At 46.2% G+C, this 15,133-nt stretch overlaps 1 protein-coding gene across 8 annotated transcripts in view; it reads right to left on the reverse strand.

The window, feature by feature from the left end:
• The window catches only part of TNR (tenascin R), a 375,512-nt gene that overhangs the window by 131,740 nt on the left and 228,639 nt on the right, over window positions 1-15,133 (reverse strand). For all 8 annotated transcript variants that reach the window (XM_073356462.1, XM_073356467.1, XM_073356466.1 and 5 more), the window contains exon 2: window positions 11,557-11,659. The gene's annotated coding sequence lies outside the window, so the exon portion shown is untranslated. The remainder of the gene's footprint in view (window positions 1-11,556; window positions 11,660-15,133) is intronic.

Raw genomic sequence — 15,133 nt, forward strand, 5'->3', positions numbered from 1 at the left:
GGGTGGGTAAGTGGTCTCAGAACAGTGGAAACTCTTTATATTAGGCATAGGGGAGTGAGTTGATTGTGTTGAACACTGCCTCATAACAGCAAAGAATGTGGTGTTCATGCAACACCGAGAAAAGCAGAGCATGCAGCTCAGCAGTAATGAGCAGAGTGATTTGAAGGCTTTAAATTGGAGAGATTGTGAGCAGATACTTTGTGTGTCTTTTTGGTTGGCTGGAGAACTTGATATCAAGTCATTTTGGGGTTTTCTCCCCAGCCCTGACAGTCTGAGGCACTGTAGTTTTACATGGGTCAAAGAGGTCTAACTCAGGCTGTGCAAATGGGAAAAACGGTGCAGGCTGCATGAAAACAGCAATGCTGTTTTCCTGCCCCACTGATTAATGCCCCGGACTGAGAAGTGTGCAGCAGCTGTACAGACCATAAGCATAGGCAACATGGGGAGACTGGGCAGCCAGAAGGGGGCCTGGCCCAAGGAAAGAGCCCTTCACTGCCTCTTCCCCTACCTTATAATCCCTCCAGAGGCTCCAGGCACAACTGGAGGGTGGGTGTGCTTGTCTGCCTTAAGGTGACCCCCCTTTTCAAAATGCAAAGGTGGGATGCATACAGAAACCCTGCCCCCTGCTCCTCCTCTTCCCCCTGAGACTCCCACCCCCTAGCTAGGCGAAAAGCTGGCCAGTGATAAGAGCCACCCAGGGAGCCTGCAGTTGCTGTGGGGCAGACTCTCCACCTCCCCAGACTCTAAGTCTGCAGAAGAGAAGAGCGAGGGGGGATTTGATAGCAGCCTTCAACTACCTGGGCGGGGGAGGTTCCAAAGAGGATGGAGCTCGGCTGTTCTCAGTGGTGGCAGATGACAGAACAAGAAGCAATGGTCTGAAGTTGCAGTGGGGGAGGTCTAGGCTGGATATTAGGAAACACTATGTCACTAGGAGGGTGGTGAAGCACTGCAATGGGTTACCTAGGGAGGTTGTAGAATCTCCATCCTTAGGTGTTTTTAAGGCCCAGCATGACAAAGCCCGGGCTGGGATGATTTAGTTGGGGTTGGATTAGATGACCTCCTGAGGTCTCTTCCAACCCTGATATGCTGGGGGTGCCCAGAGCAGTCCCGGTCCATGTCCCTGCCCAGGACAGGTGGAGGGTTCAGGTCTCCTGGGCGGTGCTTACCACTGCCTCGCTTCAGCTTCTGAGCTGGGGCGGGGCCTCGTGCTATAACATAGAGCTAAGGCCCCTGTTGCTGGGAAGAGGCTGACACCACCCCGAGCCTTGGAGATGTGCTACAGGGAATCCAGGACAGCATTCGTCCCAGAGTCGTTCAGACTGGGACCAGGACTTGAAATGTACATTTTGGTACTGTCCGGCCCAATTAGGGACAGATGGTAACCCTAGTCTGCTCCCAGCTACTGGAAGTGAGCTGGTAGATACCCTCATTCCAGCAGCTGATGAAACAGATGCGGAGCAAGGCAGGAAGTGATGACGGATGGATGTAATGTGGCTCACAAGGCGTTACTAACGGCGGGCAACTGTGGACTAGGTGGAAGCACATACAGAGAGCTACAACCCTTACATGGATGGCAAAGCACTGGTACTGAGGGGAGGCCATGTGGATTCGTGGCTAGCACAGCAGACTAGGATTCAAGAGGCCTGGCTCAGGCTTGCTGAGTGACTGTAGTTAAGCCACTTCTTTTCTCTGTGCCTCAGTTTCCCCATGTGTAAAATAGGGACCGTGATAGTGAGCTCCTTTGTAAAGCGCTTTAACTCCTACTGCTGAAATGGGCTATCAAAGAGCCCAGTATTATATTTATTATTGTAATCAAAACCCAGAGTTTGTCAAGCACCATAGTCACCTGGCAACCTCACAATCCCATGTCCTGTTGGTTAACTTATTTCCACCCTCCCCCCCCCCCCCGAGCAACTGGTCATTGTTTAGTTTCACTCTCGGCTCGGCACCTCCCTCTGTGAGCATCCATGGGCTTGTTTCACTTCATTCTGGCCCACTCCTCACAACTGGCCAGTAGTGAGCAATTGCCTGGGCCCTGCTCTTGCTGCCTGTTGCTGTGGTGGTTTAACAGGAAATCCGCCAGCCACAGGCTCTGGCGCTTGGCCCCGAGCTGCCCCTGGCTGAAATGCTTTTAAAGAGGATACTTATGGGCACAATGTGTTCATCTTTGTAGCTGCTTTTTTCTCCTGCTGGGCTGGTCCACTCACTTGGCATGGCCGTGCTCCCTGTCGCAAGGTATTTGCTGGGAAAGGCCCTCTTTCTAGGCCTCACCCAAGACCCACTGCAGTCAATGGGAGCCTGTCCTATGATTTCAGGGGGCACTGGCAATCAGAAGATGCCTGGCTGATTTTCCGCAATCAGAAGACGCCTGGCTCCTTTTTCAGGCTTCTGTGTGCATCCCAGTTGCAAGCTAATGTGGCCATCACAAACTCTAGCCAAGTTTAGCGCCAGGTTCATGGCTAGTCCTAATATCTATAATGGAGCAATTGGAAGACCCCCAGATCCAAACATCCCTGCCAGGATCAATATTATCACCTCGTTAAATTAAATCATGCCTCTTTAAGCTCTGCCCTGCCTTCCATTTTGATTAGTGCCCACAAATGTGGCTATTAATTTTTAGGGCCTAATCCTGCACCATTGAATCTGATGGGCATTTTTTTATTGCCTTCAGTGGGAGCAGGACCATGCACTTAAGCGTGCTAGTCACTATAGTGTCTGTGTTTAAATTGCTTCTGAACTTGGGCAGGGTTTTTTCTCACATGTTTTTGGGAGAGTTGTTGCAAAACATTTTTTCGCTTTACATCAAAGTTTTAGGCAGCAACTGGCCAGCAAATGAACTTCCAGTTGCTTTTTCCTTTGGTATGCTGGGTTATTTTGACTTCACTTTTTTTTTTTGTTTCAAAACTGATTAAAAAATAATCAAGCCCCTTCTGTTACTGCAAATGAACATTTGATGATAAAGTATGTTCCTAGGTTATCTTGGAGGAAAGTGCAATATCCTGTATTCTTCTCTTTCCAGTTTTTCTCCATTTCATTGATTTTTGTTAGCGCTTATCTTCCATTCTTTATTTCACAGTTGCCTGAGCATTAAAGGACATTTCTTCTTCTCCTCAGGCATGTGTAGACAGCACCTTAAACCTCTGCACATTAAAATATTAACTTCCAGCAGGCAGACAGAAATGCTCAAATGAGTATTCATATCATACGCTACCATCTACCCCAGAATGCAGCCAGCCGCTGCTAGTTACTTCCCCCTCTCTGGATCAGTTATACAACTATAAGGCTTGATCTTGCAATCCTTACTCAGACAAGTAGTCCTTAGTCATGGAAGTAATCCCACTGACTAAGAGTTGCAGAATTGCACTGTAGGGCCTGATCCACCATCTCCTGTAGTCATTGAGTCTTTCCAGTGCCATCAGTGCCAAATGAAGCTGATCTGTAGGGGGTTTGCTGGTGGGTATTTGTCAAGGCCATAAGAACTATTATTGCCAAAACGACCTGCAGGAAGCTCGCTCTTCTGCCTGGGGAACAATGGAGTAGGGAAAGGTGTGCTTAAGGGCAGCAAGTAATAAAGCTGTGTCAGAACTGCTCCCCCTACCTGTCCCATTACCTGGGTTCAGACGTTTAAAGAGGCCCAGCGGGTGCTCAGCACCTCTGAAAACCAGACTGCTTATTTAGGAGCCTAAATATGAAGCCAGCAGCTTAACTTGAAAGGCCCCCACATATGCCGATGTTGGCCAGTGTGTCTAGCAGCAATGGAGAGTCATGTGGGCTTGTAGGAGAGCTGTGCTGGAGGCAGTTTCAGTTCCTCTGCTGTCTTGCAGAGGCAGGAAAAATAATCCTTGGAGGAGACCCTCCAAACTATACATACAAGGGAGGGGAGAGCTCCCAGCACATCAGGGAAGGGAAAGAGGAGCCTTGCTCTGCCTCAGGCATTGATGCTGATGCAGTTGTCCTAAAATAGTCATGCACGGAGCCCTTTTATCTTAGTAAAACTCACGTGGCATGAGCCAGCGCTTAGAGAATAAATAAACCCTTCCATACAAGCTATGGAATAATAATACACACACTTTACAGGCTGGATTAGTGACTGTGCTAAGCCGAGGGCCAGGGGAGAATAGCAAGACTTTCCTTCCTATGCTGGAACCCACAAATACCTTCTTCAGGGCTAATATTTATTCCCTCAGTGTAATATCGATGCTGGGTGTTCTAGGGTGTCACTTCAAACCATGGTACCTAGGAACAAAGCAATTCATTTCTCTATCTTGGGTGTATTTGATGTTCAAATGAAACCAGTGCTCAGATACTATGATGGTGTAGTCAGGACCCATACAGAGGAGAGCAGAGCCCTTTCTGGGGGTTATTTTTTGCCCACTTGAGAATCATTCTGATGACAGCAGGACTTTGGTACCCTGAGTTTATGCTGTAACTCACGTCTCCATTTGAAGGTTGTCATTCTTCTGCTGCCCCTCCTAATTTCCCTTCCTGTATCAACCCATGATTACATTATTTTTCTTTCCTTGGTCTGGAAGGGGGAAACAGATGGTCTTTTCCCAGATCCCTATCAGAGATACTACTACCTTGGAAAAACGTGGCCCATCAATGTTGCTTCATCTGCGACTTCCCAAAACCTTGGTTATACCTACCCAGAGGAAGCTTCCCAATGCACGATCCTTGTGGCAATCCCCATGCTGTGGATTGGGTGTACCTGGACTTCTACAAGTGCTACTGTGAAGGTTAATTTTGGTATGATATTTCCAACTGAGATAGAGTAACATATTCTTCCTCCAAAGAGGTGAACTACTAAAGCCATTATCTGAATCATTACCATCACTGTAATACTTGTATTCCCATTAATTCCTTGACATTTACACACATTTCTATCCTGTTCAGTCACTGATCAACTTTTGGAATGTTAAATTGCGATCCTGTCACCAAACATCATCGCGACTTCCGTGAGAAGGATCTGTGTCCCATCATCACTGACTAGTTACAGCCATCCACCTCTTCACTGCAGTCATCCGCAATCTCCTGCCATCCTTTCCCATCACGTTTTGCATTTCCACTGTCCATCTTCATTATCATCACTGTTATCACCACAACCCTCATATTCACCCTTCCCACTCCAGTCCTTAGCAAAGCCCTCCCAGCGCCTTATCCCTGCTGGGCTCCAGGCTCCGAAGGGCAGCATACCCTTAGTGCATAAAGCACTACAAAGCCACCTGGGTCATTTAATGTGTCCCTGTCAGCAGTCACGTCTGTTACAGACTTCCTCTGCCGGTACACCTCTGAACAGCACTACAATGATCTGGACTTCTGTTGTGTTTGTTTCCAGTTATACAGTCCCCCCCCCACCCCGCCCCATCTTTATCTTCATTAGCCTCATGGTCACCTCCACCACCACTTATCATGAAGCATGAGCAACATAATCCTCACTTGCATCACTGTCCTCATTTCTTCCATAACAACAATAATCTTTTCTACTACTGCAGTCATTACCTCATTATACTTCCATTCCCTTTTCGCATCATCTCCATTAGAACCCCATTACTTTGAACAACTCCATTCCAATCTATTATCTTCCTTATCTTCTTTATTATCATTATCTGCACCGCCTTCTTTATAACCATTACCTCCTCAATTACCATTCCATTACCTTTATTACAACCCCTGTTACAGTCATAATTATGCCCTTTACAGTTTTGATATCTGCATCTCCGCCCATCCAATTCCATATCTCTATCACCTCTGTTAGCAGCAGCACGGCATTACAACTCAGTTATCTTCATTGTCCCCATTAGATAATTCACTTATCTTCACCATCACCACCTTTATTATAGTCATAATTATCTCCATCCTGATTTTCTTACTTTTTCCATTATTTTTCCATTACAGATTTATTGTCTTTCATTATCACGCCCTTCATCAGTCAACCTCTCTTTCACTACAGTGTCACAGGCCACATTATTAGCTGATGGCAAGTGGCACTGAAGTCAATGGAGATCTGCCGATTTACACTAGCTGAAGATCTGGCCTGGTATCTTCATCACCATTATCTCTGTGATAGAGATCATCCCCTCCACTTCACTGCCACTATCTTCACCAACGCCCCTCTATTACAATTCCAAAATCTCTGCCTCTATTACAGTCATAATTATCTCCATTACACTTCCATTATCCCCAGATTTATCTCCAGTGCAGATTTTATGATCATCATGACCTGCTCCTCCACAGTCGTCAGCATCTCTATTGCTGTTCCATCCAGTCCCTTCAGCCGCTCCTCTAGCACAGTGAGAAGCACAGCATCTCCTCTGCTAAAATACTATTATCTTAATTGTCATTTCTACTGCAGCCAGCACCTCCATTACAGCCCCATTCTTTTCATTATCGCCTTGATTACAGTTAGAAGTGCTTCCATTACAGTGCTACTATTTTGATTCATTTGTCTATTACAGTCTGCAGGAGCCCACCCATACATCATAATTCTATTGTCTCCAACAATGGCTCAATTAGAGTTTAATCACACACCCTTTGCAGCCGCTCCTTGCTGATGGTGCTGCCGTAACCATCTGCCTTATCACCACCACAATTCCATGTACCCCCTTGGAACCATCTTTCCTACCTGGGGCATGCTTTTGAGCAGAACACCTTGCGCTACAGCTGGTAACAGGCCGGCTTTCCACAGCGCGCAGCATAGATCCAGGGTGTAAATGGAAGACGTTGAAAGGCACAGTGCTGACATGATGTGTGGAGGGGAAAACTTGTGCAGCAAATTCTGGGCAGTTCTCCTCATTGTATCAGCCCTCATATAGGAAAGGATGGCAGCTGAGGCAGAAGGTGTGGCCTGCGCTACTTGCATTGACTGGTGAACCACCTCTAGCTCACGCCCCATGGGCTCCCTGGGCAGATAAGTAGACCTGAAGTCTGTGCAGGCCCCCTTTGATGCCACAGAGAAAAAGCCTGATCCAAAGCCTACTGCAGACAGTGGGAGTCTCGCATTGAGTACAGTAGGCCTCAAAAGACACAGCCCTGTGGTATGCTGCCTGTAGCTCTCCCACCAAGACTGTGCACAGAGAGCGTGCCCTAGAGAGCAGCTTCTCCCTGGTTCCACCCATTCCCAGTGGAGCCCCAAACACATTTTGTCTGTGTTGAGGGGCTGTATGCAGAGAGGGTGGAGACCCTACACTGCCTTATCTGCCCTTCCCCAATGCTAATCTTCCCCCAGTTTCCATGGACGTTTTCTCCCTTCCATGCGATGCACCTGGTCTTTGTTTGGGAATTTCAGTTCTAATAAGTTCAGCTGCTTAGAACCGAGCTGCTGCTCTCCTTGGAATCATAGAAATGTTGGGCTGGAAGGGACTTCGAGAGACCATCTACTCCACCCCTGCCCTGAGCCAGCACCAAGTATACTTAGACCGTCCCTGACAGAGATTTCGTCTCACCTGTTCTGAAAAACCTCCAATGGCATGAATGTCCCAACCTCCCTTGGGAACCTGTTCCAGTGCTTAACATTCCTTAGCATTAGAGTTTTTCTTTGCTGCAGACCAAGCCAGTTGCTTCTTGTCATACTCATGGTGGACAAGAAGAACAATTGATCACCTCCCTTTTTATAACACTTTAGATAGTTGAAGACTTATCAAATTCCCCCTTCAAGACATGTTAGTTAAATGTTTTAGGATTTCAAATCAAGTTTGATTCTGGTTTTGTGTGAAAGTCAGGCTTAGTCATAGTCTAATCTCATAGTCTCATCCAATGTGATTCACTGAATACCCGGTTCCTTTCCAGCCCAACCAATTGCTAATAAAGGCTTGCCTATATCTTATGTTTCCTCATCCTGTTAGCTGGACTGTTTCAGTGTTAGCTGTACAGAACTAGTTTATGGTTGAAAGATATCATTTGGCCACATACACACAAAACGTATGACTATGCTCCCAATAACAAGCTCTTGCAAAGAAGAAACATGTCAGAATGAGGATAAGTAAGATGAGAAGAGGTGAGACCTAGTGATGGACAAAACTAGGACGTAGGAGGACTGCGTTTGATTCCCAGCTGTACCATGCCCATGGGACTGATTACTAGCTGGACCAGGATTCATTTCACAGCAAGCTGGACTGATTGTTAGCCAAAGCTATAGGAGACCGACACGGAGTACAGACAATGTGCAAACAATTCATTGACAGGATGGTCGGGAATTTCAAAGGAGCCTAAAGTAGCTAAATGCCCCGCCATAATCTCTAGCCTGGCATAGGAATGGCAGACACTATGGCAGTAAACTGGATTAAATCCACACATTTTGTAAATGCTGAGTATTTCAACATCCTGCATTGACATCATTACATCCACAGTGTCCTGCTTCCATTGTGAAGCTATGCTCTCTATGTCCAGTGTCGTCAACATAGCAGGGCATTTTGCTAAAAAGCATGTCACAGTTCTCACTCCCAAAACCAGGCATGTGAATTTGCTATGACCAGTGTTACTATCCTGCTTATAGATAATTGCCATTCACCTCAGCTGGTTCACACACCGCTTTGCTATGCTGACATTTGAACCTCCCCGGTGGACAGCCACACTCCACTGAGCTGATGATAGATACTGGTTCAGCTGTGTCATTTCGGTGGGAATCTTTGTACCTGCCCTGTTTTCAGAGTGGGCATCTTACAGAACCGAAACTGTCCTTGGTGACATACTGGAAGAAAATCAGCCCTTTGCCAGGGTTGTCTTATTTCACTGGTGACACATGAACTTGCAAAGTTCCATCACGGGAAAATGGACCATTTCACTGCTTTTAACATGAGAGTTGCTAATGCACATGCACAGAATGTTGCTATCTGCTTAACCCCTGACTCCGCTGTGACAGGCAGTAGTGACTCAGGCATACTTGCCTGTGCAAATACATTTGTGCATGAAGTCAATCCCAGCAGGTCAATCCCTTCCCACCAACAGAAGAAACTCAGATGCTTGCCTCTGTCTGTCTGGGAAGCTGGGTCCTAGGAGCTACAAACACATGAGCCGGATTTGGGAAAAAAGAGAATAATGCAATCCAGCGCAGCAATGTGTGTAAGGAAAATAAACAGATCCGCACTGTAATTTCAGTGGCCAGAACTCCAGTGGGGTTCTTTAGGGAGCGTTCGTAAACCCAGTTTTGTTTAAAGCAAACAAAAAGAAAGCGCAGTTAAATCTAGCTATCTGTTTCATGGTATTATTTTCTTTGTCATAGAGTAGCACCCAAGGGCCCCAACTGAAATCAGAGTCCTGCTATGGCAAGTTCTGTACACACAGAGGCACAGTCCCTGCACCAAAGATCTGACAAGCTAGCCACAGGAAGTGCTATGATCCCCATTTCACAGATGGGGAACTGAAGCACAAGGCATGGGCTTGCCCAAGAGCGTCACACTGTGGAAGAGCTGGGAATCAAACCCAGACCTCCTACGTCCTAGTCTAATGTCATCAACAAACATGGAGAAAGGCTTGTCTACTGTACATGTGATCAGAGAGGAAACTCTGGCCTCCTCTTCACCTTCCACATGTACTTCAGAGTGAAGGCGTGGGGGCTCTTGCTTTTGATGGCATGGGCCAATAGTGGCACTAAGGAGGGGGGCCTTCAGGTGTATGTGTGGCACCTTTTCACATGGGGCTGGAGAGTGAACCTGCCCTCCACTTACCCAGTAGTAGTGCCCGTCCCGCAGGGCTGAGCCTGGCTCCCTGCTCTGGGTGTTGTGACATGGCACATGGCTTTGTGTGGTGCTGTGACCCCATGCATCATGTCGAAACGCCACTCATTCATATTTGGCCTGGCCGCCCCTCGGCCATGACGAGCCAAACAGGAATGGTGCTGCAACCCCATGTGCCAGATTGCAATGCCCGGGATGGGGAGCTGGGGCCTGCCCCATGGGACAGGAGATGCTGCTGCAGCCACCATGAATGACGCATTGCTCCCCTGCTTGCAAAACCTGGCTCTGCCACTGGTCTGGGCTCTGGTGATTTCTTACCACTTATTTATTATTTGTATAACAGTAGCACCTAGAAGTGCCAACCAGACTGAGGGCCCATTATGCTAGGGGCTGTACTTATAGATAATAAAACAGAGTCCCTGCTCCAAGGACCTTACAATCTCAGGTAGATGAAACCAACAAATAAGGGAAGGAACGGAGTAGGAGCAATACATGGGTTTTTGCACAGACTAGCCGTGTGTACAGTATGCAGGCACAGCTTGGTTTTTTTAATGGCGCTAGACAAGCAGATCAGCAATAGTAAGCGCATTTACCATCTGCTTCGCCATCAGCAGCTTGGCAGCATTTTCCCCAACAGAATGAAGTTGTGTGATGTCATTGTAGCATCAGAACATGGAGTATGCCCATATAGAACAGAGATTATGTAACAAAATACCTATGACCTCTATGGCTGCTTTATGATGCTGATGTTGTGTTTGCTGTATTGATTCCTTCACATTAGAAACTCTTCTGGCTAATTTGTACCTGTGCTTATTAGTTTGACAGCTGCCCAAAAACCTTAACAGATTTATTACTGCAGCTGGTGCAAGTCTGGCCGTGATTATGACCTTTTTCATTCGCTGTTCATTAAAGCTGTTTTTTTGAAAGACGCTAATACATTTTCATGAAAAATGTCAAAATAATTGGCTCACAAATGTAAAAAAGGATTATTTTTATAGATTTTTCAAGGAATGTTTTTTACCCAGACTGTCCAACGAGAAGCCTTTAGACCACGTGTCTTTCCAAAAACCCAGAGGGCCAGATACTCCGGTGGTGTGCCTTGGAATGGAAGTCACTGGAGCTGTAGCAATTTACACCAACTAAGGAGCTCTTCCACTGACTTCAATGGAGTGGTGGCGTTTTACACCTGTTGGGTGCCGGGCCCAGACACTTTATTCTTTCATAAACATGAGGAAAGATTCTTTGGAAAGCAGACAGAAGGGGGGAAATGCTGAGAGGAATAAAATATCAGCATAAATAACTCATTCTTAGAAGACTTTTGCACTGTCTGGAGCTTTATGCTCTGTATGAAGGAAAAACAAGAATATCTGGAAATCTTTGGAAAGAAAAAGAAACATGAGTTTTCCTTTGACATCAGAAAGAGTTATGGCAGATGCTAAAGGGATGTAGAGATGGTTTATTATGGGCTTTGAAACACGAAGTTTTTGGTTAGGTTAGTAAATAATTCAAAAAATGATTTGTGCTGGCCCATCTGAGCTCAGGTATTGCGGGAATAAAGAACAAACCCCTGGCATCTCTGAGCACAGTAATACACTTTTATTACCAGCCACATAATCACTAGCTTCCTGAAATACATTATTAAAAACAAGGTTAGTACTAGCTGCTACAGACCCCATCAGTCCAGAGCCCCAGCTTGTGAGGCATCCAATAAATAAAGTACCATTTGGGGCCATTTCATTACGGCTGTGGTAGGCAGGCATGAAGCTGAGTTCTGCTCGGACTATCTGCAGAACACCCATTGCAAAGCACTAAGGGACAATGAACCCCACCCAGAAGTTGGAGATTTGGGTGGGAGGGGAAAGCACAAAGTAAGAAGGTGCAGTACCTGCTGGAGTAGGTGGTTTGGTTTTTCCTTCCTCAGCACCCTCTCCTGGATCCAGTTCTCAAATGGAAGCAGCCCGTTTATCAAGGTAAAATGCTGTAACCACCTGTAGAGAGAAAGGTACGAGGGTGTTACCTTTTCACCTTGCGGCAGAGGCTTGCACTTGTGCAGATGTCCAGCTTTCAGTGACATGCACATTTCAAGCCTGTTCCCCACTTGTAGCAGGTGAATGGCACATCTTGGCTTGTCTCCCTCCCTGCCTGCCCTGTTAACTCTTTAAGCTCCCATCCATCTGGTGGAGGTCAGTGCATTGTCCTCGGCAGTGATGTACCATCACATGACATTTCATCGTCAAACAGGAGGCTGTAAAAGTCTTCAGTTTGGAGGGTAGTAATCAGGTACCAGCTATTACAGGACTCCAGTGGGGATAACAGTATCAAAATAGTGTTTTGATTTTTCATTGTGTTAGTCAACACCCCTTGGTCTTAAAATAAGACTAGTACAGTGGCTCTCAATGTTTCCAGACAACTGTACCCCTTTCAGGAGTCTGATTTGTCTTGCGTACCCCTAAGTTTCACCTCACTTAAAAACTACTTGCTTACAAAATCAGACATAAAAATACAAAAGTGTCACAGGATAGTATTACTGAAAATTTGCTGACTTTCTCATTTTTACCATACAATTATAAAATAAATCAATTGGAATATAAATACCATACTTAAATTTCAGTGTATAGCATATAGAGCAGTATAAACAAGTCATTGTCTGTATGAAATTTTAGTTTGTACTGACTTCACTAGTGCTTTTTATGTAGCCTGTTGTAAAACGAGGCAAATATCTATATGAGTCAATGTATCCCCCAGGGTTATGTGTATCCCTAGTTGAGAACCACTGCCCTAGGGAAGGGCTGGAAGGCCAGAAGGAATGGAATCTTCCCCCCCAACTTTCCGCTTTGCTGCATCATTGCCACTCAGCAAAGACAGAACCATCTCTTGCTCACAGAATATTCATGCTGCATCCCAGATAGTCTATGCTGCAGTGCATTGCCCCCAGCAAAAGTGAAATAATTCTGATTATTCTGATCGGGTTCCTATGGAGTCATGGAAATTAGAAACACCGTGTTACATTCTAATACTGTAATGTAATTACTTTGCAATTGGCCACCTACAGCTTTCAGAAACTTTAATGAATTAAGCTGTACAACACCCCTATGACGTACGTAAATACTGTTATCCTTATGTGGCAGGTGGGGAAACTGAGGCACAGAGTGAGCAGATGACTTCCTCAAGTTCACACAGTGATTTAGTGATAGAACCCAGATTTCCCGAGCCTTGCTTCCACCTTTAAAGAGATGCAAAGGGGTAGATTCTGGCCATAAATGGCCAATGGTGAATTCCCTGGTGGAAGTGTGTGCCCCACTGATGTAAAGCAGGCACAACCATCTCCTGGGTCAGCTGCTCCGCTGACCCCCTGCATAATGGGTGTACCTAGGGAAGACGACGACGACGACGTAGGTGTGTGGCAGAGGTCCACTCTGCTAAACTGGTTCTCTAGTGTTGTAGGGTCCCTCTGTGCCCTTATACTGGTGGTGTAGGTTAGAGCAAGCCATAACTTCCTTCCCTGTGCTGAGCAGAGCTCGGGTCAGGGGAGAACTGGGTCTAGAAGTGTGCTGTCACTGGTGTGAGATCCAGAAGAGAGGCCATCTCCCTGCTCTGTGGTGTGGTGCCTCTGCGTGGGTCTGGGAGTGGGTGAATGTTTGGAGCCAGATTCGGTTAGCTCAAGAAGTGTCCTGGTGAGATTACAGCTCACAGAGTGGGAGGAGGAGGGAAATCTCATCCAAGCATCTTATAATTTCACCACATTGCACCCTGAATCAGTAAAGAGGTGACTTCTGAGTTTGGATCTGACTCAAAAGCAGAGGGAATTGGTTTGAATCTGGAGATCTGAATTGATCTTCCCCACCAATGCGGAAGGATTTGGACCTAGACTCTGATGACAAGCCATCCCTAATATGACGCTCCGAAAGGCATGAGTTTAGACACCATCTCACAGTGAAATCCAATTTGCTACCCACTATCATCCACAAGTAGCTGCCACATTACTACTTTCCAAGGTCTAGATTATGACATTCCTTGTGTGGGTGTAGGGTGGAAGAACCTTTGAGGCAAGCCCCATGGATGCTCCCCAAAAAGGAGGATGAGGAGGGGTTGCCTCTAGGGGGGCTTGGCCAGCACCTGTACTCCCTAGAGTGCCCCTGAGTGGGCGCGGTTCCTCAGCACCCCCTGCTCAGAGCTGTGCTTTATTGACTCAGTCTTGCTGCATATATCTGCCTCTTAATGAATATTGGGCCTAGATTGTCATTGAGCACTGCCACTGACTTCAGTGGGACTACTCATGTGAGCAGCCACTTCCTAAGTGAGTAGCAGGATCACAGCCTTGCCCTTGGATTATTTCCCCCTGTATTTCCAGTATTAAGCTTCTATTTTACAGATGGAATCTTGCTGCATTATTTCCTCTTTATATTTCTAGCCCCATTCTATTATTTCTCTATCCTCACCCGTTTTTGCAACCCCTCCCAATATAGCATTAGCTGTGCAGCACTTCAAACAGGCCCTGTTCACCGCCTTCCTGCCCTCTCATTAATGACAGTGTGAAATGAAATGGGGCCTGCCAGCCATCCCTGCAGTGGCACCCCGCAGGCCAGCCCTCACCGTCTGCTGCTTTGCTGTTCATCATTACCCTGAATCTGTGGTGGTCCAGCCAGTTTACAGTCCATGGGAGAGGGCTCATCTGCAGGCCCTAGGAATGAATTATTCAAGGAAGCTTGTGCAAGGCTTTACTGAGTTCTAAATACATTACACATCAGTCACATTTCCTTCATGCGCTCATTTGGCAATCCATTAAAAAGTTAATTAATTTTAATGTCTGGCTTTCTGTACTGATGCCTAGAATGGGCTTTAAAAATAAAACACATCCAAATCTGTCTGAAACAATCACACAGGGGGACTGATGGGAACTGGCTGTCTCGCAGAGGTGGTCTCCCTCCCTTGTATTATTCTCTATGTGGTTTCAGATAGAGGTCTTGTTCCTCTAGAACTGTTCTAGTGAACCGCTAAAATAGTTTTGGGCTCTGCTTCAGAGGTGGCTGCATTTCAGAACTGTGATGTAAACAGTGTTATAGGTGGGTCTGAGCTGTAAAATTTGGATTTATATTTTGAAACCATGCAAAGGGACTGATCCAAAAGGTAAAATATTCAAAAGTGCCTAAGTCCCATTTTCAAAATTGAGTTAGGAGCCTAAGTGTCTCATTGCAAGGCAATGGGACTTTGACTTCAAGGAGCCTCTTTAGAAGTTTAGGTTCCTAACCACAGTTGCCAACTTTCACATGGTAAATAAGCACCTCAATTTTCACAATAAGCCAAAAATCAAGCTAATCCCATTTCAAAACAAGGCCAAAACAAGCCAATCCCTAAGAATCCCAACACTCTATGTGACTAGATTCCCCCCGGCATGCAGTCTGGGACTGTGGTGGGCCTGCTGTGGGCCCGACTCTCTTCCCACTAAAAAAAAAAAGAAGCAA

This window comes from Lepidochelys kempii, chromosome 8 (assembly GCF_965140265.1).
Source record: "Lepidochelys kempii isolate rLepKem1 chromosome 8, rLepKem1.hap2, whole genome shotgun sequence".
Taxonomy (NCBI): domain Eukaryota; kingdom Metazoa; phylum Chordata; order Testudines; family Cheloniidae; genus Lepidochelys; species Lepidochelys kempii.